The sequence below is a fragment of the Hipposideros armiger genome, unplaced genomic scaffold (assembly GCF_001890085.2).
Source record: "Hipposideros armiger isolate ML-2016 unplaced genomic scaffold, ASM189008v1 scaffold_37, whole genome shotgun sequence".
Classification (NCBI taxonomy): Eukaryota; Metazoa; Chordata; class Mammalia; order Chiroptera; family Hipposideridae; genus Hipposideros; species Hipposideros armiger.
The window spans coordinates 4,595,445-4,620,554 of record NW_017731387.1 but is presented as its reverse complement, the minus strand read 5'-3'; the positions used below and the strand labels follow the sequence as shown (position 1 = coordinate 4,620,554).

The 25,110-nt window shown below is 58.8% G+C and overlaps 1 protein-coding gene across 3 annotated transcripts in view; it reads right to left on the bottom strand.

Moving 5' to 3' along the window:
* The window catches only part of NAV1 (neuron navigator 1), a 195,497-nt gene extending 170,387 nt beyond the window's left edge, over positions 1–25,110 (bottom strand). For all 3 annotated transcript variants that reach the window (XM_019638044.1, XM_019638045.1, XM_019638046.1), the window contains exon 1: positions 25,092–25,110. The gene's annotated coding sequence lies outside the window, so the exon portion shown is untranslated. The remainder of the gene's footprint in view (positions 1–25,091) is intronic.

Genomic DNA, 25,110 nt, shown 5'->3' with positions numbered 1-25,110 from the left:
ACATAATGTCTTCCAGACAATAGAAGAGGGAACACTTGCCTCTTTTTGAAACTTTTATGAAACTTGTATTACTCTAGTACCAAAACCAAAGACAGCACAAAAAAAAACAAAGAAAAACCACAGACCAACATCCCTCATGAATATAGACATGAAAATCCTTAATAAACTAGCAAATAGAACTCAGTAATATATAAAAAGAATCCTAAGCTGTGATTAAACAAGCAAGGCTAGCTCAATATTGAAAGTCAATCAATGTAACCCACTACAAACACATAGAAACCAAAATACTATTTGCATTGCTCCAGAAAAAAAAACAAAGAATGTGACAGCAAAAACAAGGCAGCAAAAGTAAGTCAGCTGGGTCTACATCAAAATGAAAAACTTCTGCACTTCAAAGCACATGGAAAGGAAGGAAATACCTGCAAGTCACACACCTGATGAGGGTTACTATCTAGAATACATAAAGAACCCCTATAATGTGACAAAGAAAAAAGCCCCAATTTAAAAACGTGTGAAGGACTTGACATTTCTCCAAAGAAGATGCTCAGCATCACTAACCGTTAGGGAAATGCACAATGAGATGCCACCTCACCCCCATTAGGACGGCTGCTACTAAAGAACACAAAAAACAAAGAAACAGAAAATAACTAGTGTTGGCGAGGATGCGGAGAAACGGGAACAGAGCCCTGGTGCACCGTGGGTGGAAATGCAGAAAGGTGCAGCTGCTGTGAAAACGGTGTTGCTGGTCCTCTAAAAATAGCATTTCCACGGGACCCAGCCCTCCCACTTCTGGGTGTTCACCAAGAAGAAATGAAAGCGGGGCGTCGGAGATATTTGTACACCCATGTTCACAGCAGCTTCGGCCACCACAGCTACGGTGTGGAAGCCACTCAAGTGTCCGTCCCTGTGAAAAGGGGGTCCGGAGGCTACAGAGAAAAGCTCAGGGAACCGAAAGTCACTTTGAGATACACACACACACCGCCCCCCGCCCCCCCCCCAGCATCAGGACTTCGAGGGTGACGATGGGCCCCCTGTGGGAGCAGCTGTGAAGCCTGTAGATTCTCCAGGTGGGGGTCAGACAGAGGCCTGGGCCCTTTGCAGCTCCCCCTCCCCATACCCCAGGGGTCCCAGAGCAGGACATGTGCCCAGGTCAGTGGGTGCCCCAGGCAGAGAGCAGAGGCCAAAGCGACATGGGGCTGGCAGCAAGCCCGACCGCGCGGCTCCCTCCTGCCTGAGACTCTGAAGCTGCGCAGACGATGAAAAGAGGCCGGAGGGTCAGAACGCGACCCTGGTGACCAGGGGGTGGCAGGCGCGACGGTGGCTCTGTCTAGTTCCCGGCAGCGGCAGCCCGGTCGATCTGAGCAGGGCTCTGGGAAAGGGCTCGGGCTGGGGCTCTGGACACCAGCTTCCCTTGGAAGCTGCAGGTTTTCCCAGCCCGGCTCCCAGCTGCCCACAGCTCAGTGGGGTCACCAGTGCATCTCGTAAGCCCTTCCCGGGACGTTAAGCAGGGCTGGCTTCCTTGGTTTGCAGCCCAGATGGGGCTGACCGCCACCGCTCGGTCCCCCTGCTCCTTCTGCCTGCACGGCTATTCCGTGCACACACCCATCGTCCTGCAAAGCCCATGTCTCATGCCCCCTCCTCCACAGAGCCTTCTCGGATTTCTCCAGGGGAATGACGCCCCCTCCCCGAAGCTCCCAGGACTGTCAGGGACTTGACACTCCTCCTCAGATTGCAAACACGCACTCTTACCTTCTCCAGGTGCTGAGCCCGGGGGCTGAAGCCACCTCTCATGTCCTCCCCTGAGCCGAGCCCTGTCCCGCACTGGAGAGCTCAACAAGTGCTTAGAAAGAGAACTCCGCGGTCCGTTCAGGGTAGGGGTTCTTCACTTGGGGTCCAAATCCCCCATGAATTGAACGTGCATTTTATGGACGTTCATTTAACCCTCACAAGAACCCTGGGAGATGGGAAGTATTACTACCCTCACTTTACAGGTGGAACAAAGGCTCAAGGCTAGAACTTGCCCCAGGTCACACAGCCGCAAAGTGCCGACACCGGGACCTGAACCCAGGGCCCCTGACCGGCTGTCGAAACAGCCTCTTAGACTGTCTGTGACAGAGACGCCCGTGGGCTGCCTGGAGACTGGGTGGGCCCTAGTCAGGGCGGCTGGAGGCCTGTGGACCACTGGGCAGGGTGGGCAGTGGCTGCCTTCTGGGAAGTGTGGGTTCTCAGAGGCCCTGGAGGCCACACGGCCGGAGCAGCTGCCAGGCAGGAGGCCCACTGCCCGGCTGGTCTGGGTTTCTTGTGGCCACGCCCAGGGCGGCCACATCTGAGCCAGCCTCCCTCTATCATTATGGAGGGTCCTGACCGCCAGCCCTGCCAGGGGTGCATGTGGCAGAGGCGGTGGAGGGGACCAAAGCTTTGTTCAGGAAGAGCCCGTCTGGGGAGGACAGGACAGGAGCCGCAGACGGGTTTACCCAGGGTGACACGGCCCTCCCTCTGTTCCTCCCGCCCCTCCATCGGGAGAGGGTGAATACACACACACACACACACACACACCCAGCAGCAGACACAAAATGCGCTGGGGTCAGCAGCTGTACTCTGGCCGTGGCCTGTCTCGGTCTGATGTCCTGCTGTCTGTGTCCTCTGAGTCAGGACGTCTGGCCTAGAGGGCAAACTCGTGCCATGTAACTCACTCTGAGCTTGCCCGGCACAAGTAACCACTATGTCAGGGCTCTAAACAAAGTTGGATCTGGTACTTTCAAGGGGAGGGCTCTTCCATGGCGCCCCCCGCAGTGGCGACAGCAGGCTCAGACCCCGCTGGCCCTGGGTGCTGGGCTTCTCTGGGGGCGGGGGGATTGGGGAGGCTGGCGTGGGAGGAGACGGCCACGGGAGCAGGAAGACGAGGTCCCTGGGAACGACCTGGACACCACCCCACGCCCCAGGTGCCCACAATGAGGGCCTCGCTGTTCTGGAAAAGTTGGCCTCTGCGTGTCCGCCCGGCGCTGTCGGAGAGGGCCACTGGGCTGCCTCCTCTGAGTCTTGGAATTACCTGATGGTCAGGCAGGTATTTCTGTCCCCATTTCACCGATGGCAACAGAGGCTACGAGAATTGGGACCCAGGCCGCTAGACTCAAGGCCTGAAAGTTCCCTCCCCTAGCACTGCTCTCGGGGTCCGCAAAAGTCAGTGTGGGCCCCCAGTTCTGCAGGGTGGAGACACCCTGGCCACCACAGAACCCACCGTGGGGCTCAGCCGAGAAGTGTCCAAACATCCCTGCTCACCCAGCTCCCTCACGAACCCCACACTCACCCCCCCTCTCGACGCCTGGTCACACTCATCCACGGGCAACGTGAAGCAAACACTCTTATCCAGGCCTCTTGCCCCAAAGAGGCTCAGCGAATGGTAGCTGGGTGGACTGGACGGATGACGGAATGAATGATGAAATGAATGAGTGCACAGGTAACCGATCCCTACCCGGGGGCCTCGGGCGCATTAGATGGCTGAACCGGGATGTCACTGACACCCTGGTACAGTTTCCACTTAAACCGTAACCTTCCGCTGTGAGAAACAAGCCACAGAGGACATTTCTGCAGCGGGGTCCTCAGCCACATGACGTCCATTTACTTAGGATAAACTCCTCTGTAATCCCACTTTAATAGTGGGATAAACAAAACCAAATAAGGAAGGGAAGTGTGCAGCAGAAGGAAAAGAGGAGCGATTCCAGACCAAACGGAAAGCTTGACCGGGGCCCCAGTGCCTCACGGTGAACTGGGGGGCCCTGCAGTCACATCGCTGGGCTCCGTGGCCAGAGACCTGGGCGGGGGGCCCTACGCACTCCTTCCGTGGCCCCCTTTTGTCTGTGAACGTATCTTGGCGTTCCTGGCTCCGTGGCCGTGTCACAGACGTCCTGCCAGCAGGGACAAGGCCCCGGTGCCCGGAGCCCAGCCGGACTCGGAACACAGAGGGGGCTCCACATGGCATGGCGATGTAGGAAAATGGGGGTGTCATCTATTTACTGGGCACCTACTATATCCGGGCCCTGTGCTAGGAGCTGACAGCACATTCACTATCTCACATGATTGTCACAGCAACCCACCAGCGCCTCCATTTTCCTGGCAAAAGCCAGGGAGGCCGCCTGCCTTCGCCTCATCACGCGGCCACTGCAGGCGTCGGTCCCACTGGCCGGTCTGAAGACCCCGACCCCAGCGCCTGGGAGCCCTACCCTCAAATCAAAGGCCATCGGGCCTGGCAGGCTGGACAGAGCAGCCACAGGGCCTCTCCTGCCTGGCGGGGGTGGGTGGCCGTGGTCACGGCAGAAATGGGTGCTGCGAGTCTGTGACGCTCAGGAAACTCAAGGGCTTTGTTGCCTTAGCAACAGGGGACCAGGGTCAGAGCAGAGCAGAGGCAGCTGCAGGGCTAATGATGGAAAATAGGCCACACGTCAGGCCTGGTTCCAGGGATGGACAACTCGTGGAGGTGACATGCTGCCTACACCTGGGCTCCCAGGAGCAGGCTGGGGACCTCCACTGCCCTGAGTGGTGGCAGCAGCGGCCAGCAGGCTTCTGCTAGGTCACAGCCCACAGTCAGCTAGGGGACAACCTCCAGCACAACCAGGCTGCTATCAGGGTGAGAAAGCTGTGTGTCCCATCCCCACGCCCCAGGCAAGTGTCCCCACAGCCTCTCCGTGGCTCCTACAAGGATTGGGGTGTGCCACCTGGCTGGCTACAGGAGCCGATTTTCATCGCTCACCTGTCCTTCTCAGAGGCTGGGCCTGCAGAGGTAACAGGCAAGGAAGGGGTTTGTGACCAAATGTCCCCTGGAACTGGAAGGGGGCAGAGTTCAGGGCCGTCTTGCCAACGGCTACCAGGAGGGGCCTGACCCTGGCCGACACTCAGTGTCTGGGTTTGCAGGGCCCCATCTGGGCAGGGATCTCCCACCTGCTCCAACTCCTTTTCAGGTCAGCGTCACCTGGGCGCACGAGGCCAGGTCTCCCACCCAGGATGGCCGTGGCACCTCTACCGTACAAATGATGGAAACGACACTCGTAAGTCGCGACAGATGACACGAACACGGTGGATTACGGCTAGGCCCTTGTCACATGCAGGGTCTCACGGGCTCTGACCGGGACCCTGAGAGCCAGGCAGCACGGCGACAGCATTGCCTTCATCTCACCGCCACCGTCTTAGGTGACGGGGTAGGGGGTGGGGGTGGGGCGCTGAGCGACAATCGTGCTGGGAGGCTGGGAGCTGTGCTCACCCAGAGGGGCGCCCCTTCCCTCCGGCTGCCCCCCAGGCAGGGCAGAGGCGGGGCAGCCCCCAGCATCGCAGCACCTTCCCCAGATACATGCTTCTCCTGCCAGAATTGTCCCGTGACTCCCTCTCTAGCCTAAGGAAAGAGCCCTTCCCTGAGCCCTGCCTCCCACCGCAGCTGCCCAATTCCTCACGTGTTAACTCTGGGTCTGTGAGGAGGCTTGGTGACCTGGCATGTGAGGATTTGTGGCATAAACGCTCTCCAACAATGTCTTGTCAACAACCACTCAGATTGCATGAGTTCCAACCAGGCCTAAAATAGAGACAGTGGAGGTCCACCTGAGGGACCAGAGACGTCCCAATTAGGACGAAAGCTTGGGTTGGGCCCATGAAAAGATGCCCCGAGGAGAGCAGGATGGGTGAGCAGCCCGGGGACCCGGACCCCTGCAATGGAGCCCTCTTTCCTGGGCACACACTGGGGACAGGCCCTGCGCAAACATGCAGTACCTGACTGAAGCCACACGTGGCTGACATCCCCATTTTACAGAGGGGGAAACTGAGGCCCGGGCTGCTACGAACACGAGCCGAATTACAGCATTCAGACCCACATCTGCCTGAGCCCCTGAGCACCCAGCGTGTTTAGGGTCACACGTGTGCCTGCAGACATGCCACCTCTCCACACGAAAGGAACAGACCCAGCACGCAACAGGATCTGGGGTGCAGCTTTGGAAGTGCTGTTGGAGGCTGCTGGTGCTGTGTTCACAGGTAGGCTCTGAGCAAGACGGGCACAGGGTTTTAGGGTCCCGGGTTCTGGGACTCACAGCCCAGACCCAACTATAGGAAGCTGCCAACGAAGGCAGGAAGAGCTGCCCCCAGGGGCTTGCTCCGGGCTGGTGCCAGCTCCTCACCAAGCTGGGGGGCCCTGAGCAGCTGCCCCCAGCTTTTCCCTCCAGCCCCCCTTCATGGCCACCCCCGGCCGCCTATGACTGCACGACTCCCAGGCCCCACGCTCTGCACCCGGGGTCTCCATGCAGGGACGATGGAGGGACACAGCTGGGCCACACAGGTGGCGAGGCTCAGCCTCCCGGTCTGCACCGTACAGAGAAAGGACATTCCAGTCGTGCGGCCAGAGGCCTCCCAACACGACGAGTGCGAAGCCCGGGTCCGGACACAGCTGGGAAGCAGGTATCTGTGGGCTGGCCGGAAGCCACAGCCCCACGGGCGGACACTGGCCGAGCTGGGTTTCAGAAGAGACCCGGCAGAGCTGTGAGGGCCATCTCCCGGTGCAGACACCCTGGGCACACCAGTGCCACCCATACACACAGTAGGTCCTTATTGCTGGTTCAACTGGACCAAATGGACCCCAGGGACACCTCTGAGCGCCACTGCCCACACAAGTAACAGGGGTGGCAGAGCCAGCCAGCCAGGCCTCCCGAGCGGTGCGCCTCCTGAGCGGGCAGTGAACCCCGAGAATCTCGGCAGGCCAACGCCCCTCTGACCCAACCCGTGCCGTGCCCTGGAGTCTGGGAACAGCGCCATCAGAGAAGACCACGGACACCGTCCTGTGCCAGTGGAAGCTGGTCCCCGCGGACAGGGTGGGGTGTTTGTCAGACAGGAAGGGCAGGGCGTTGGGGGGCGAGGCTGATTTCCAACCATCACCCCAGTCGAGATCCTAATCAGAGTCCCGTGAGGAGCAGCTGGTCATCTCTCGTCTTCCGGTGGGGGATGGGGGGGGGGACTATTCCAAATGGGACCAGTGACAACGTCATCACCCTGTGGTCTGGGCAGATAAGTGAGGAGGGAACGCAGATGGCTGAGCCAATGATGGAATATCCACATGAGAGGATGTTCAAAATGATGTGCGTGGGGCTCTGGGTGACATGGGGACTATTAATATCAAGCAAAAAAGCAAAACCACGGTTGTATGCAGAGGATGACCCCAATGTGCCTCCAAAGAGAGAAAAGATGAGAAGGAAATGCAACCAGCACTTGCTTCTCCGGGGCGGGCGGGGGCGGGTTATGGCGACGTAATGGTTTTCTGTTTTCCTCTGATGAGCTCTGTTAATCAGGGTAGAACACTTAACATTTAGCGGGGAAAGGAACTGAGGTGGGAGATCTGTGGGGCCGCTCGTCTCCCGAGGGAGAGGGCCTGTGTGTTTGGGTGGGCAGGGGAACGGACGCGGTGTGTGAGGGCTACAGTGGCCACAGGGCAGGGCAGGCTGCCCGAGCCGGGGTACCGGTCACACGCCTCCCAGGGACAAGGACACAGGGGTGCAAAGCCACGTGACGGCTGAGGCTGCAGCCCTGAGCAGCACCCCGGGTGGGGGTGCTGGGCTCAGTGGGGAGCCTTCCTGGGGGCGTGGGCCTCAGGCTGGCCTCCCAAGGGAGCTGGGACGTAGGTGGGGCTGCCTGCCCCACAGCCCCTCGGAAGTGTGTGTGGAGGCGAATGGATGTGACGGGGGGAGCTCGGGGCTGGGGGCGGGAGGACCAGAAAGGACCAGACACCCAAGAAGGAGGCTGCGTCTTAAATTCGTCTTTTAAAGAGAAGTCTGAGAGGTGCCGACGGGTGCGGGGGAGTTCATTTTTGGTTCAGTTCAGTGAACTGGGGGCTGGGAGAGTGTCTGGCACCTTCGGTGACGAAATGCTGGTCTGAAGCCACAAGGGCGCTGAAGGTGAGACCCGCCTCGTCCTGCGGCCTGGGGTCCTGCTTCCAACAGTGTGGGCCTCAGTTTCCCCCGGGGCGGCAGGGGGTGGGTGACAGCTCTCTTATTATACTGCGGCCTCAGGGGCCCCACTGTAAAAATGATTGTAAAACGCTTTGCACATTATGAGGCTGCCTCACAACAGAGGTGATTCTGTCCCACAGAGGGGGCTCAGTTCCCGCGGGGCCCGGCTGGAGCCTCTGCCCCGGGAAGAAGGGCCCTTCTGTTCCCTTGTGATCTCGGTGAATGCACATCCCTGGGATGGCTGCGGGCCGGGCCCCGCGCCCGCGGCTGGCAGCCGCCCTCACACAGCACAAAGGAAACTGTGTGTCCAGGCCTGGAGTCAGAGCTGCCGAGGTCAGGGGCAGCCTCTCCTCTGACGGAGGACGGGGAGGGACAGAGGGCCCAGCGCACCCCAGGACCTGCAACCTCTCTGTCAGGACAACAGCAGCACCACCAAGTGTACAAAGGATGGTGGCGGCCACCAGACGTTTACTGAGCACTTAGCACATGCCGGTCAGCAGCGCACATTACCTTCGAGTATACACAGTTATTCCTCCACGATAGAGACCGTTACTGGCCCCCGTGATGGGCAGAACAGGGGACCCCACAGACGGCCACGCCCTGATACTCAGCACCCGTGAATACGACGCCACGAGGGGCAAAAGGGTCTTTGCAGATGAGGTCACGGTGAAGGACCTTGAGATGGGGGCTCTCCCAGACCATCCAGGGGCCCAACTAACCACATGAGACCCCTTCCTGGCGGCAGAGAACCAGGGAGATGGCAGAGTGACAAGGACCTGACCTGTTGTGCTGATTTGAAGCGGAGGAGGAGGGACACGAACCACAGGATCAAAGCACCCCGAGAAGCCGGAAAGGGCAAGGGAACAGCCCTGCTGACACCCGGAGGCCCGTGGGACTTCCGACCCACGGAGCCACAGGTAACAAGCCCGTGTGGCGTCAAGTCACCACGTCCGGGGTACTTCGCGACAGCAGCCAAGGAACAGTCCCCGTTTATGGACAGACCAGGACAGGGAGACTCAGGAGGGGAACCCCACCACTAGAAAGGGGGCGAGCTCGGGCTGAGCCATTCCTTCGCGAACAGTAAGGGACGACCCCCACGGGCGACCGCGTGCGTGCGGGGGCGGAGGGGGGTGGTGGCCTGCAGGGCCCCTGTTGTCACTGCCCGCTTTCCGCCCGCCACCCCTCTTCCCATGTAGCCCCACAGCAGCCACTGGAACCGACGTGGTGCCCTCGTTTGCAGATGAGGACTCTGAAGCTCAGAGAAGTGGGGTGTCGGGCAGGCAGAGAGTCACAGGGGGGCTGAGTCACCGGGCCCGGAGCACACAAGCCTGGCATCTGATTCCAGATGCTGGGCTCCCCCTTCCTCCAGGTTTGGAGGGTCCTGGGTTCACCTCGCTGTGCCCGCAGCACTTGAAGCAGACATTTAGGGTGCCACCATCCCCCAAGCAGCATCTCACGGGCTCTCCTGGCCCGGATCCAGCAATGTCTCTCAGCCACCAGAGAAAACCACGCGGGGGCAGCGGCCACCCTGGGGGTCAGTGACACCCTCTGCCGCGCAGGCTGGTCCGAAACGTTTCCTGCTGCTGGGGGTGCTCAGGGGCGTGAGGCCGAGGCAGCAGTCCCCACTCCTGTACCAGCTTGCCAAGCCGGACTGTGCCCTCTGGCTGCCCTGTCACTCCTAACGACTCTGTCTCCCCCACACCCTCCCCGAGGGCTTCACCACAGGACAGGACGCTGCGTCAGGGCACCCAGGCCATCCTTAGACTCACAACCACCCTCCTGGTTAAACTGCTGACAAAGCACAGTGCGGGCGCCCTGCGGTCACCCGGCCGGCGTGCCACGCTGCCGTCAGCCCACGTTTCAGGCGGGTTCCACGATGTGTCCGAGGCCACCCAGGCACGGACTGGGGTGCTCACTGCGCACCCCTCCTTCCCGGATGACGCACTGGTCCCCTTGTCAACAAACAGCACGGACGGGGACGCTGCGGGCCCCGTCCTCCACGCCATCCCAGGAGCCAGCACGACAGCCTGGAGGCCCCGAGCTCAAGCAGAGAGGAAGGCGGCCGCCAGCTGTGAAGGTTCTCAGAGTGACCTGCTTGGCACAATGCGTTAAGCTCTGCCCAGAGGGAGGCCTGGGGCTGTCAGACCAGCTTACGGAGCGGGCAGTCCCTGCCAGGACCCCTTCCGACTGTGCCCAGGGGAGGCACCGCGGCGCACCCGGGCCTGGCTCACCAACCGGTGCTGCCCAGCTGCCGAGGGGTTGCCGTGACGGAGGGGTGAGTCACGGAGCCTGGAATCCGGGCGGCCTGGGCCTTCCCCCACCCCAGCCAGCTCCACATCTGCCGTCCACATGTCCCCACTTCAGAGACGCCTTCTGCCACACGGACCCAGCACCAAGGCCAGGGGCACACTCGGCCTTCAGAGCCCACCAGGCACGTGGCACCATTCCCTGCCCTCCGCAGCCAGTCGGCGATTCTCAAACCTGCTTGCCCATAACCCTCGGGTGCCTTCGCTCCAACCTGGAACATGAGACCCCACAACAGCGCTTCCTGCCTGAGTGCCTGGGCCTGGGCGCCCCCTGTCTGACGGGGGGGGGGGCACGTCGCTGACCTCATGGACGTCCTGGGATGAGTGGGAAAGACAGCCCTTTCCCTCCAATAAACCCCAGCTGATGGGGGGCCGGGGACGGGAGGCAGAGCCCTGCCCTAAGGGGCCTACAGTCTGATAGGGGACACAGCTTCTGTCCCTGGGGAGTTTCTAATGTCTGGGGGAAACGACGCGGAAGGAAAACCTAGAAACATGGATGACAGAGCGTGAAGCTACCTTCCCTGAGTGCCTGCCCTTTGCCAGCAGCAGCTACTCGTCTTCAACCATCACAGCGACCTGGTGACCCAGCTAGAAAGTGGTGGGGCCAGGATGCAACCCCCGGGCCGGGCACGTGGCATGCTCCCCCGCCTGGCACCCCGCCTGGCACCCATGTGATGGGCAAAGCCGCTCACCTTCCCGCCTCTTCCTGTCGGCTGGGAGCTCCGGCCCTTCCCACCACAAATCACCATCTCACAGTCTGAACTGATCACTACATCTGGACATCGCTTTGATTGACAGCATCCCACTGTCCCAGGGGTCTCAGCACCCGAAGGCTCAGGACGCCAAGCGCCCCGCCACCCCAGGTTGGCGGGAATCCACACCTGGGTGAAGGTCCTGCTCAGGACCGCTGGGAAGGGTGGTGACCACAGACACGGGACAGCCTGTGGGGGGTGACAAGTGCGACACAAAGGCTGAACAAGTGCCCCCGCCCGCTGCCTGCTCTGTGCCACCCTCGGCCGGCCTGGGCAGCCGCCTGGCCTTGCCATCACTGTGCCGCAGCCCTGGGAGGCCTCGGGCTCAGGGGACATGTCCCAAAGCTCTCCGTGGCTGTTCTGTCCCAGGAAAGGGACTCGGCAGAGAAGGGGGGGCGTTAAGTGCTGCCACGTGGCAGCAGAGCCAGATCTCGTTTCTTTCCATGGAAACAGTGACTTGGGCCCTGAGGGATTTCATGACGTCCCTGCCTCAGGGCCTGCTGTGCACAAGGATCCCAGGGCCCAGCGCCAGCCCCCCGCTTGGCCTCACTCTGGCGGGTCGCCCCCTCGGCACCCAAACCACCCCAGATGCAGGGTCCCCGGCCCAGGAGGGCCAAGGCCAGCGGGCGGTGGTTTGAGGAGACTGTGCGTCCGCACTGGGGCAAGTCGTGTTGGCCCGATGGTGGAGGGAGGGCTGGCCCTGGCTCAGGGCTCATCATGCAAAGGGGAGAAGGTTCCGGAAGGAGGAGCCATGCTAGAAAACCTTTCACCTTTGGCTCTTGCCAACCAGCATCACCAGCCTGCTCCGCATGCAGCCACCCAAGACGCTGGGTGGGCTTTGCATCCTGGAGAAGGGGGCCTGAGGGGAGGGCAAGGGTGCCGGCGCTGGGTGGGGAGGGCGCTGGCTAGTGGCAGATGGCACCGAGAGCAAGAATAAGGGACTTGGGGACACCACCCAGCACGCTGGCAGCAAGCAGCGCCCGGGGACACCGTGAACCTCCTCACTGACACACCCTGCCTGGTCTGCCCACACGATACGGGGACCCGCAGCCCCGGAGGAGGGACAGCAAGGGGCCTGCCTCCCAGCCCAGAAGATGCCCAGCGGCCTGGCCGGGAGAGGAGGGTGGGGACCGCCAGCTTCTCCTGGGCGATGGCACCCTCTGCTGGCAGCCATGGGCAAGTGCAGGACACGCAGACAAAGGGCGCCGGACTCCCTTTCCCAGAATCCCTCCTTCCGCAGGCACCCACCGGGGGTGCCCCTGGGCCCTGCCCTGACAGCCGCGGGTGGACCGCGCCCTGGGCCTCGGGGCTTCTGAACGAAACCCACCAGGAGAGAGGCAGCGAGCGCCGGCGATGGTCCTGCCGAGGCCAGCCTGCCCCTCTGCCCACGCGCAGGACCCCTTGGCGTCATCGGGGCCACAGCAGGCATCTCGCCTCCCTCAAGACCCCGTTCCAAGCTCTCCCTGTCTGAGAAGCCGGCTCTGCCCAGGGGCCCTCAGCCTCCCATCCGACAGGGGCTCCGAGGTGGCAGCTGGAGGGTTTGTGTTCAGCGCCCGTCTCCAGGGTCGGGCCCTCCGAGGGCAACGTCCAGCCCGTCCAGCTGGACTGGGAGCTTCCCGAGGGCGGGAGGCGATGGCATTTCACAGCACTCCTTTTCCACGGGCCTGACACGGGCATTCAATCCATACAGCCATCCAATGACCCAGGTTAAGCTGTCCCCGCTCTCAGGTGAAGGCTTTGAGGGGACAGGTCACTAGCACAAAGTCACACAAGCGGAAGCCGGGGCGGCCTCGGCCTGCGCCTCATCCCTGTTGCTTGGACTCCAGGCCTCCTTCCTGCCCCCACGCCCCTCACACAGGGCCCCACGCCCGCCTCTCCAAGGCCCCGGGGAGCTGGCACCTCCTCCAGCAAACCCGACACCACGCGCAGGTGCAGCCCGAGCATCACAGTTCCCTCCACTCTTATGGGAACAAAACCACAGGTGACACGTCTCAGCGTCACGACAGCAAAGACCGGACCTCAGGCAGGTATTCCTGGGGTTCCATCGCTTACTGTCCACAGTCTACCTGTGTGGGCTCGGTGGTCCTCAGTTTACCCACCTGAAAACTGGGGAGATCGAGACATGGCCCCCACGTTGGATCACCCCCAGCAGGGGACGGTGCTAATGTGGGGGCTGAAGTGGCGTGTGCTGGGGGTGGCGGGGTGACAGCCGACCTGGGGAACCCTCTGGCCAAGGCGCAGGTTTAGGCGTGATCCCCGTGGAGTCCGCCTCCTGAAACCAGGGCCTCACGGGGCCCCACAAGTTGCTGCACATGTGTTGGGAACACGGGCATCGGGACGTGTCAGACCGATGTCCTGAGGGCTGGGCCGAGGGACCTGGACAAGCACATGCCCCAACTTTTTGTGTCTCTTCCAAATCCACTATGCAGAGGAGCAAAACGGGGAGCACAGACACTGAAGGTGGCCCGACTCCCCAGAAGGCGCCGAGAAGCCAACCCAGCCTGGCTGAGTGACCGGGGTTGAAACGTGGCATGTCAGCTTGGCCACGGGTAGCAGAGGGGGCTGGACGCCCAAAAGGCTTCTCTGGGCTTCCTGACAGAAATGACAGCATGCATCTCAGTGCCCTGCAGCCCCTGAGGGGCCCTGTCGCCCGGTCACACCCCATCGCAGGGCCGATGGTGCTGGTCTGAGCTCTGGCCTGTGACACCTGCACGGCAGAGACCTCAGCAGGATTAAGACTGTGTCAGTGCCCGGAAGCCCAGTGACACCAGGAGCCTCGGCTGCCCCCTCCAGTGGTGACAACCTCCTCCTGTCCTCCCACTGCCCTCAGCTGCCTGTTGCACTTTCTACAACTGGGTGGAACTGTCGCCGTGCTCACCAGACCGTGTTCGGTAACTGAGCCTTATACTGCTTGTCCGGGCACGGAGCACGGTCCCAGGCTGTGGCAAATGTTCACGGAATGAACGAACGAATGAATGGGCCTGTGAGTTAATGAATGTGACCCTTGGAAGCCTCTCTCTCCCCTGGAAGTCCTGTCTCCACACCCAGACCCTGCGGGCCTTTCTCGCCGGCTATTGTCATGGGTTCTTGAATGGCAGGCAGGCCCCAGGAGCTGGCACGGACCCACCCACTGACCCCTGTCCCAGCTCCCTCTCCCTTTCTGGGCCTGTCCTTCGGAAACACCTTTTTCCTGCCCGTTAGGCTGCTGCTCTCGGCACAGGAAGAGGGCCTTCTGGTCAGGGGGGCGCTATTTATAGCCAGCCTCTCCTAGGCCTCCCTGAGGTGAGCGTCGGGAAGCCCAGGGGAGCACAGAGAAGCACCTGCCAGGGTCCCAGCCACCGGAGGAAGGAGGCTGGGTACCCAAATGAGCGGCAGAGCCCACAGAAAGCATCGTGCGCTCTTCAAACTGGTTCCCTCTCCCGACGTTCCTTTGTCCTGCAGTGACCCCAGCTCTCCCAGGTCCCCAGAACCGAAATCTCCAAGCCTCAGAGCCTGAAGTACAGGATTTCCATCTGGAGAACTCAGAGACCAGGTTTGATGAGGCAGCGGAACTCAAAGGGGGAGGGGACTTGGCCACGGGCACATGTGAGGTCAGAAGCAGGTCCCCGAGCCAAAACCACCTGGGTACCTGCCCACACGTCAGTCACGAGGGGCCGTCTCATTCAATCTCGCGAGGCACGCGGTGCTATGGGTTCAATTGTGTCACCAAAAAGGACAGCTGGAGTCCTAACCCTCAGCATCTCAGAATGTGACGTCATTTGGAAAGAGGGTGGCTGCAGATGTCATTAGTTACCATGAGGTCATACTGGAGTCGGGGGGCCTTAGAAGTAGGGTGTCCTTGTAACAAGAGGGAAGTGTGGACACGGCCACACACAGAAGGGAGGGGAGATGACGACCTGAGGGAGGGAAGAGGCTCCCAGCCCACGAACAAAGAAGGTGACACTGTGGACGTCAGTCTTCCAGCTCATTTCACCTCTCCAAGCTCTGGCAGATACCCTCCTGGTGTTGGGGAGACAAGACTCTTAGACCAAGCAGAGCATCAAAGGGCCCCCACCCTAGGGCCAGCCGAGTGGCTTAGTTGGTTAAGAGCTGGCTCAAGAGTGTGAGCTCTGAGCAACAGCGGTTCGATCCCCGGCCTGAGCTGAGCTGCCACTGAGCTGCCAACAGGTGGCAGGATGGCTCAGCTTAAAAAAAAACACAAAGAGCCCCTGAAACAGCCTGTGGTACCGCCCGACCTCGGAAATTAAAAGGAACAAACTAGCTCGTTCAGCACGGATGAACCTCAGAAACAGCACGTGAGCGACAGACGCCAGACACACATGGGAGTTACACAGTACGGTCCCATGTCTGTGAAGTTTCAGAACAGACACCACAAGCCAATGTGACAGAATCAGTGACACAGTGCTTGGGGCAGGCGGTTGACCGGCTGATCGGGAAGGGACTAGAGGACACGGTGGGCTGGTGGCCATGTTCTACGTCAGTATTGGGATGTGGGTCACAAAGGCATTTATAAATTACACCTTAATGAACATACAGAATAGAAAAAGAAGAGGAAAACTACACACACACACACACACACACACTCACACCACTGCAGGCACACAGTGGGGGCTGCTACTGGAGGCACATAGTAGGGGCTGCTGTGGAAGGAGGATGCCTTTACCTCCCACTCCTCTCTCTCCACCCGAGGCCTCGCTCAGGCTTGGCTCAAGCCCTGGCCGGGTGAGGCAGCAGCCCGGGTCTCTGCACAGGGGCAGATGGCAGTAAATAGAGCAGGCAGCTCTGGCCCACGGGCCACTGAGCACGGCTCCTTCTGGCACAGAAGCCTAGCATACAGGACAAGCCCTCCCTGGTGTCCTACTGCCATGGTGACGGCCCCGGCTCATGTGCCGGCTCACCAGGCTGAGTGCATCATTTCAAATCTGCCACCTCTCGGCCACATCTGCGGCCCCGCTGCCAAAGCCCGTGCTATTTGTAACGCCCTGGGAGCAGCTTGGGCCAGATAACGAGCGGGCTTTGCCCCACTGAAGCCCAGGCCATCCCACTGGCCCTGGCCCCCCAGGGGCCTGCAATCTGGAGCCCAGTGGGGCTCCCACCGTCTGACCATCAGACAGGGAAGCAGCCCCCCTCCTGGTGCACAGACACCCCTCTGGGGAGAAACCCACCTGAAGTGTAGCGGGCAGGGCTGGCGGCTGACGCTCCCGTCCACTCAGCCCAGTGCAGGGCAGCCTGGGGCGTCCAGGTCAAGGTGAGTGTGCTGGCTACCACTCACTCCGTGCCACATGCTTTGTGACGCCCTCCAAGACAATCCTCACCACTCTGTGGGGCAGACATTGTCCCCGTTTTACAGATGAGGAAGCAGAAGTTCGGGGGTGTGGGGACCCCGTCAGGCCAACTCCAGGCATTGCTACCACACCACCTGCCCAGAGGCTCCAAGCCAGGGACCTCGGGGCCGAGGGCACTCCATGGGAAAGAGATAGGGGATGGACGCTCACTCCGGCCTGTCCCTCAGCTTAAGGACAAACCTGTCCCTTATCCACCACCCCCAGGAATCACTGAGCCCCCACCACGTGCCAGGACCCAGTGAGGCCACCTCCAGCTCCACGTGCAGCCTTGTGGCTTTTCTGGGCCCTGGTGGCCTCGCCCAGGCGGTCCCTGCTTGCCGGCCCCGCCTGTCATCTGGCTCCAGCCTCGCCATCCTCGCCATCCCTGACACAGAGCCTTTGTCTGGGGCTGGATGGGGGTGCCGGGCTGTCATTGTCTCTGAGGCCAGCTCAGCAGCGGCCCATCCCACATGCTTCCAACAGCCACCCCAGCCCTGTGGTCACGTTCTGGGCCTCCCCAGTGGCCTCTGGTTTCTTTCTGCCCATGGCCAGCAAGAGCAAGTTGAGAGATGACTCAGGGGCATGATGTGGCCGTCCCAGACGGGCCTCTGCAGTGACGTTCTGTGAGGAGGTGGGGAACGGTGACAGGAGACGCAGAGGGAGGGGGCAGTTTGTCAGGTCCAGACCAGCTGACACACTCACGGGCCTTACTGGGTTGCCAGCCTAACGCAGGCCTAAATTCACACACAACACTTATTTTCGACTCTGAGGAGAAAATGAGAAACAGAACTCAAAATAGAACACTTTTTTTTTTTTTTACCTTGTTGCTGTGCCTGGGCAAAATTAGGGATGTATTTATAAGCTTTTATTAAAAGACAACTCTTAAGGACTTGTCAAAATAAATGTAATAGCACAATTAATAATAAACTTCTGCATTCGTGTAGCAGCTGTGACGTCTGCAGTTAAGGTCCGTGGGCCGCTCGAGACGCCGTGCACCTCTGCTGTCTGCGGCCACGGGGTGTGTGGGAGAGGGCAGGCCAGGTGTCAGGGTTCCCACATGATTCTGCGAAGTTGTGTGGCTTTGGGCAGGTACCTAGCATCTCTGAGTCCTGTAAAAACGGGAATGTTTGTCCTGCCACAAAGAGTGAACGAGATGGTGGGTGCCGTACACTAGAGGGGCTTCATGCAGAGAAGAACTGAGAAACGGCTGTGGTCAGAGGGAGGGATTGGGTCCTGGGGCTTCAGTCCAGCTCAGCTCTCAGGGTCAGGCCCTGCCGGCCCACCTTTAATCTTTGTTTGGCTTCTTGGTTCAGAACCCTGACAGGCTCTCTCGAACGCCCTGTGTCAGAGGGGAGCCCTGGAGACACCCGCCCCGTCCGCTCATCTCCCGTCCGATGCGCGTCTGTCCGTGTTCCCTTTCCGTCTGCACAGGACCTACCACCAAGCACGCCGAGCTCGCTCCAGCGTTACCGGTGCGAGCCGTTTACATCACCTTTTCTTTAAACTCCAATCATCATGTTCTAATCTGCCCTCCAAAAGGAGCACGGGTAAGGATTGTCCTGCCTGACAATCATTTGCATCACCTTGACAGTACATACGGCTGGATGCCCGTCTGGAAGGCCCATCACACTTCCCTCGCCCGTCCAATGTCCTGATGGCTCAGGAGACCAGGGCAAGACGGCGAGGAATGTGCGTGACACGTGGCGGGCTTTCTGCAAACATAAGATATTATTTTTCCATAACTGTCCCACGACACGCAGCAGGGAGAGCTAACTGCGTCCAGCTTGGGCCACTGAGATAACTCTCCGAACGGCAGGTTCTTCGCCAGTAAAACGGTTGTCCAGGTTAAGTGATATAAAAATGGAAGCGCTTTGCGTCCAGTGCGTCCCCATCCCACATGAGGGGTGACGACCTCGCTTTTTCCTCTTTCTGGACAGAAAGCTGCAGGTCAGACCCCAACACCGCACACAGGCTGAGCATTGACGGAAATGCCCGGCAGTCATCTAAGGGCCTTGGGGGACAGCCGGGAACCTGAACATGCCCATTTGTTACCCGGTCTGTTAGACTCAGCGTCATGGGTGTGACTGGGCCACTGTGGTTTTCTAGCACCACGCCCCTGCTCTTAGCAGATGCACATGAAGCACTCAGGGGCTGTTGCGATGTCAGCAAGTTGTCTTCAAATGGCTCAGGAAGTTCTACCACATATATACGTATGTGGATAGACAGACAGAAGGACAGAGCGGTGCAGCAAAATGTGAACCGTGAATCCAGGGTCCACCATCTTTCACTTTCTCTACCGATTTGACATTTTTCAAAATAAAACCTTGTGGGAAAACCCCCAAAACTTCCAATGCTGGAAATCACCCAAACTGTCATGCAGCCGCTGCCCTCCTCCCGGGGTGGGGGGTGAGCCCTGATGCTGCAGCTTCAGTCCCTCCCACGGAGGGGGCAGCTCTGCCCACTTCGTCCTGAAGCGTCCTCCCTGTAAAGCTGACCCTGGGTGACGGGGAGCAGATGGGGTGGGGGTCAACAGGCAGCACAGGACGGTGTGGGGTGCCCCCCCTTCTGACGCTCTGGGGAGGGTCAGGGGACCATAAAGAACCACCCCAGATAAGAGACAAAGCAGGCGGCGAAGGGGCGTGGGTCCTGGGCAGGGGTCCCGGCTGAAGCTGAGGGTGACACTCCCAAGAGGGTGTCTCATCAGCTGTCCCTCCTTTGTTAAGAGGAAGGCAGGAGGTTGTGATCTGAGCACAACCCCAACCCAGCCACTCCTCCGGTCGGGTCCGTGACCTGCACCCAGGGCCTGGGGCTGACTTTTGGCAGTCTCGCTGGGGGACCTGCTCTATGCTCTCCCTGATGTCTGCCGTAAAACCAGGCAACACCCGGGCAGGCCGACTGGCACGATGGTTAAGAGCTGGCTTGGGACGCCAGAGGGCCCCGGTTCGGATCCCACATATGAGGGCCAGTGACACTGCCCTCCACAGCTAAGATGCTGAACAACCGCTCAACCTGGAGCTGGGCTGCCGTGAGTCGCTGGCGACGGCATAGGCTGCAGCCCCTGTGGCAGTGGGCTGCCATGGGCTACTGTGTGTAGCCAGCAGCCAGCGTGAGCGGCCGTCCAGAAGCCGGCGACTGATCTGCCTCGCCCGGGAAGAGCGCAATGATGGTGCCAACTTGGGCCAGTGAAGCAACGTCCTCCACAACTAGACTGAAGAACAAAACGACAGCAACTTGTCTGTTCCCCTTCCCCCAACTCCCCAGCGCTGTTCCCATCCCCCAATTCCCCAATAAAAATCTTTAAAAACAAAAACAAAAAAAACAGGCAACACCCAAACACCATGAAACAGCAGCGAACAGTGAAAAGCCAAACACGCCGCCTTCAGACTGCTGTTCCTCGGTGCCCTCACGTCCCCAGCCCTTCTCAGCCGGCGGCCCAGTGCTCAGTCTGTCGGGGGGCAATCTACAAATTGAAAATAAAGCTGCTTTGCCTAACAGCTAACAGGTGGTCTGCCCATGGCTGACCCGTGCCTGTGGGCTCCCAACTGGACCTGCCACAAATGCAGGCTAACTGCAGCTCGTTGTGGGCGGACCAGTATGAGGGGTGAGGGGAGGTCTGGCCCTGACTGAGCTCACCCTGACCGTCCCAGGCGCTGGGCAGGTCTGGCGTAGTCTCATTTGATCCATGCAGTCACTCAGTGCTCCCCAAACTGGCCACATCACAGGGATCACTGTGGTGGGTGGGGCAACACGGTCTTATGAGTAAGGTTTTTCATTCTGCCTTCCCTGGGGGAGAAACTGAGTCTCCAAGAGGGTCGGCGGCTGCCTCAGGTCACATGCACCAAGGACGTAGACACTAGGAACAGGATTTCAACTGCTAATGTTTGCTGGCTGCTCACCCTGAGCTCAGGACTTTACACGCCGAGGGAAGATCTGAACCTTGACTCCCAGTCTGGCTCACTTCATGGTCCAAATTCTCACTCTTACATCAGACATCTTCCCAGAACACAGGCAATAAAGACTCTCTGAAGGAAACGGCTGCTGAGAGCAGAGATGAAAAGGCAAGTAGGGTCGCCTTGTCCAAATACTGCACGGCTGTCGCTGTGCGAGGCCATCACACTTACTTTGAACACCCCCACTCTCCATGGGGATGCGTTGTGGTGAAGCCCACTCGCCTTTTGGGACGGTTCACCCATGTGGGGAAGCCACACCCGAGGCAGACTAATGCCAGGAGGAATTCTGAAAGACAGAGCTGTGCAAACGCGGACCAGGCGATTTCGACACCCTGTTGTTAGGAGTTCCCTAGCAACAGAGGTGTCCCAGCTGGATGACCCCTGGTGGGGGTGGTTTAGAAAGGGCCCAGCTAACTGAAAAAAGAAAAAAGTAGGCTACCTGGCAGGTAAGGCTCTTTCCAACTCTGGAGGTTGGAGTCTACAGAAGTTGGCACTTACTCCATTTCCAAATGGATCTTAAAATCAGGGAAGGGCCGTAAAGTGGGTGACTATTACTGGCCAGATGGGGAGGGAATTGCATCGCTGAAAGCTCTGACCCACCGAGGGCTGGGGGGGGCGGTAAGTCAGCTCCACCAAGGAGCCGTTGTGAGCCTGGCGGTGCAGCTGAGTCACACAGGGAGCTGTAAAAACAACAGCTCCTGAAGCTGAGCTCCACACCAAATGAGGCTGAGTCTCTGGGGTGGGCCCAGGAACCCATCACTTTTAGAAGCTCCCTAAGGCAGTTCTAATGTGCAGCCATGATGGGGAACCACTGAGCTGGAGAAAACCAGGCTCACGTGAGACGGCGCTGCTACCTCTGTGCCCAGGACACCAGGAGTCCCCTTATCTCTGCATCTGGGCCAGACGCCTCCAACATGGAGCTGCTGTCCAGGGACTGCAAGTCACAAAGCTCCGAGTCAAAGTCCTTCCAGAATGTTCCCTGTGGCAGTGAGGTCCTTTAAATCTTCCATGCCTCAAACTCCTGACTTTTCTAGCAGTTGCAAAGTTTTCAGAAATTCACAGAGACCGGAAGCAGAAGGTGGATGCCAGGGGTTGGGGTGGAGAATTGGGACTTACTGTCTAATGGGGACACAGCTTTAGTTTGGGAGACTAAACTTCAAACTTTCCAAGTTTGGGAACTTTAAAAAAGTTCTGGAGGTGGATGGTGATCATGGTTATACGACAACGTGAATGCGCTTAATGCCACTGAAGGGTTAAAATGGTCAATTTTATGTTATGTGTATTTTACCACAATAAACAATTTTAAATGTTTGAAGTACAGCAACTATAAAGAAAAATGCAATAAACCTGGGTAAAATGTTAGCACTTCATCAAATTTTCTCCAGTTCTTTTAAATAAAAGAAAGGAAACCTTGTAGATTAAAAAAATTAAAAAGCTTTCAGAGGGATTTGTCCCAGGAGTATAAGGGAAATTCAACAGAAGCTAACCAATCAACATAACGCACCAAAACACATGATTATGTCACTTGACAAAGAAAAAAAAGAATCAGTTGACAAAATCTAACACCCTTTCATGATAAAAACACTTAGAAAACTGGGAATAAAAGGGAATTTCCTCAACATGATAAAGGGCGTTTATGACAAACCCACAGCAAAGAAATCAATGGTGAGCGCCTGAACGCTTTTCCTGTAAGATCAGGAACAAGACAAGGTGCCCACCCTCACCACTGCTATTCAACACAGCACTGGACGTCCTGGCCACAGCAATCAGGCAAGAAAAAGAAATAAAAGGCACCTGGATTGGAAAAGAAGGTGTAAAATTATATCTATTCACAGCTGACACGATCCTATATGTAGAAAATCCCAAAGAATCCATACACACAAAAAGCCTATTAGTTCTACAGCTAAAAAAACAAATTCAGCAAAGTCTCAGGGCAAGATCAACACACACACACACACACACACACACACACACACACACACACATACACCCGGCTGTGTTTCTCCAGACCAGCAATGAATGATCTGAGAAGGAAATTGCGACAACACCCCCATTTGTGAACACTTTCAGAAGAGCCAGACTGCGCATCTGAACAGTCTCAGTCCTTTGAAGTGGAAATATCTGTGATTGGTGACCCGTGGCCTGGGCACCAGCACCTTTAGTTTCTCGTGCATATGAGCACATCTTATATTATGATTAAGCAGAGCAGACAGATTTGATGCCAATGGGGGTGTGGCTTGCACAGGACGTGGGTAAGAAGCAGAACCACATCCACCGGCCGGTCCATGGGGCCTGGGTCTCCGACATCCTGCCTCCCTTCCTGGCTCAGAGTCACCGGAAGCTGGGAAACAAAACCCCAGGCCCCTCAGAGGAACTCGGCCTGAGTCAGCCTTCCTTGGAGATGGAGAGGACAGATTAGACCCAAGAAGCTGCTTACTGAACAGGGTGGTTTTCACTTGAAAAGTTGGGGGTGGGGGATGGGGGGTGGTTTAAGTTGAAGAAGGCACTAAAAGTGTTTTTAATTATTGTTTTGTGACGAGGGGCCAGAAAGATGAAGCGTTTGCCAAGTATTGCCACATTTCTGAGCTCGCCGTGTTCCCAGCCTCAGCGCTGTAGTGAGTTCCACTACAGAGATAACTCTTTCTGTGCCTCTCTCTTGCCAACAGCTATGTGGCATCCGCCGAGACCTGTGCATGGAAGCACCAGGGAGACAGCAAGGCGGTGCCCTGCTGAACGGGCATGGGCCCTGGACGGGGAGCCAGAGACCTGCGTTGTAGCCCGGCTCCTGAGGGCCCAGCTGTGTGGCTTTGAGCCCCATTCGTCACTTCTGTAGCCCGGATGCTTGTCTGTCAAGGGCAGGGGGACAGAGCACAGGTTGGGAGGGGTGGGGTCTTTGTGATTTTGATATTCTAGTTTTCCTAAAGGCCAACCCCTTTAAGAATTCAAAAGACCTTTAAAGGAAGAGGGAAGTGACACTGATTGAAAATAAAAGCTGAAGAGACAAATTTTACAAGACGGACAGGACGTGTGTCTCCACTAGGTCACTCTTTTCTCCTGAGCCAAAGCAGAGCTGACACCAGCGGCTCACAGCGACTCAGGAGGGGCCGGATTAGGGGAGGAAGGAAGAACAGTTCCTGTTTTCAGTTTCCCCAGGATCCCCAAGGAGATCCCACAAAAGGCCCAAACACTTAAAGCTTGCCCCCCTGCGGGCAAATCTCCCTCACTATGGCCCACTTTGAAGGGGAAAAAAGTGGGTGGAGAAAATTGAGCAACTCCTATAGAATGAATAAAAGGGCACCTGTATTGGGTGGGAGGCCTCTGGGTGATACTTAGATTTTTTTCCCACTTTATTAATTCAGCAAACATTTATAAAGTACCTACTATGTGCTGGGTGTTATGGGCTGTCAGACAGGGACTGGCTGAAAGGCTTTCACAGGGAGATGAGGCACAGGCACAAACATCCCAATTCTACAACACAAAGGGGAACGTGAAACCTGCCCCCAGGAGTGTTGGGAGTGGGGCTGCTCCCTCTTAACCTGGGAAGTTCAGGAAACAGATCCTATACCCTAGAGAGCACATTAGGAAAAGCCCTTTCTATTCCTCCAGCCAGACTACCTTCCCAGCTCCATTTTACAGACGTGACAACCAAGGCGCTGGGGCAAGGAATTATTTGCTCTTGGACCCTCCAGGCTGACACACAGATTGCAGACGTCCCCTGGACACCCATGGGAAAGCGTGCATCCCCCCAGATCTCAGCTCAGCGAGGAAATCCATAGTCACAGCCAGTCCCTGTCCCCTTCCCAGCTTAATCCCAAAGACACACCAACCCAAATTCAAAGCAGGATTAAAAAAAAAAATCATAAGCAGGCTCGAGTCACACGTATCGTTGGTCTCCAGAGTGAACGCTCCGCCTGCTTGGGAGGGTTCTTTGTGTGAGACGCGCTGCCCCCCTTGTGAGTGAGTTGCAGGGGACACGGTGTCGCCGAAACGCGACGCCACAAGAGGCAAACCCAGCAACACGCTGCAGAGCGGACGAGGCTGCAGGCGTCTCGGCACTGGATTTGAACGAGCCAATGGTCTCCCAATGGTTGAAACGGGAAGCCAGATAAACAGCAGGCTGTCACCGGGGAGCCGCGCTCCCCCGAAGCCGGCGCCAGCTGCGCCCTGTGCTGTCCTAACAAAGTCCCATTGAGTCACCGGCCGCTTTCCCCGTGTTCGGCTCCGGGGTACAAGGCACCCTCTCGGCCGGGTGGCCGTCACCCCTGCACAGCGCCCCCCCACACACACACCCTCCATTCGCGTCCTCCCCTCTCTGCCCTCCGCAGACCTGGCTGACGCTTAAATTCATCCGACGACCCGTTTCTGTCGGCTCTGAGGACAGAGGGGCCGCGAGGGCCCCGCGCGTCCGCGCCCTCAGGTGAGCGCTCCACGACCCCCGACCTGCCGGTCCTCCCCGGCGGGTGCCCGGGCGCGCGCGGGAGCGCACAGCTCGGGAAGTTGCCCCCGGGGCCCCCGCTTCTCCGCGCACCCCGGCGCTCGGGGTCTCTGACCACAGGGTCCCAACGCGCTGCAACGGGCAGGCACTTCCCACGCGGGGAAGCCGAGGCTGCGAAGGTCGCAGTTGGGCGCCCCGGTGAGTCCGCCCCTGGAGGGGACGCGCGGCTCCCCCGGCAGCCGCTCCGCCTCGCGCGAGTCCAGCCCGCGGCCTCGCCGGGGCCCCGACCCCCCGGGACCGAGCTCCGCCCAGGGGCGCCGGCCCCGCGACGACCCCGCGCGGGCCACTCACCGGTGCGTGTGCGCTCCGG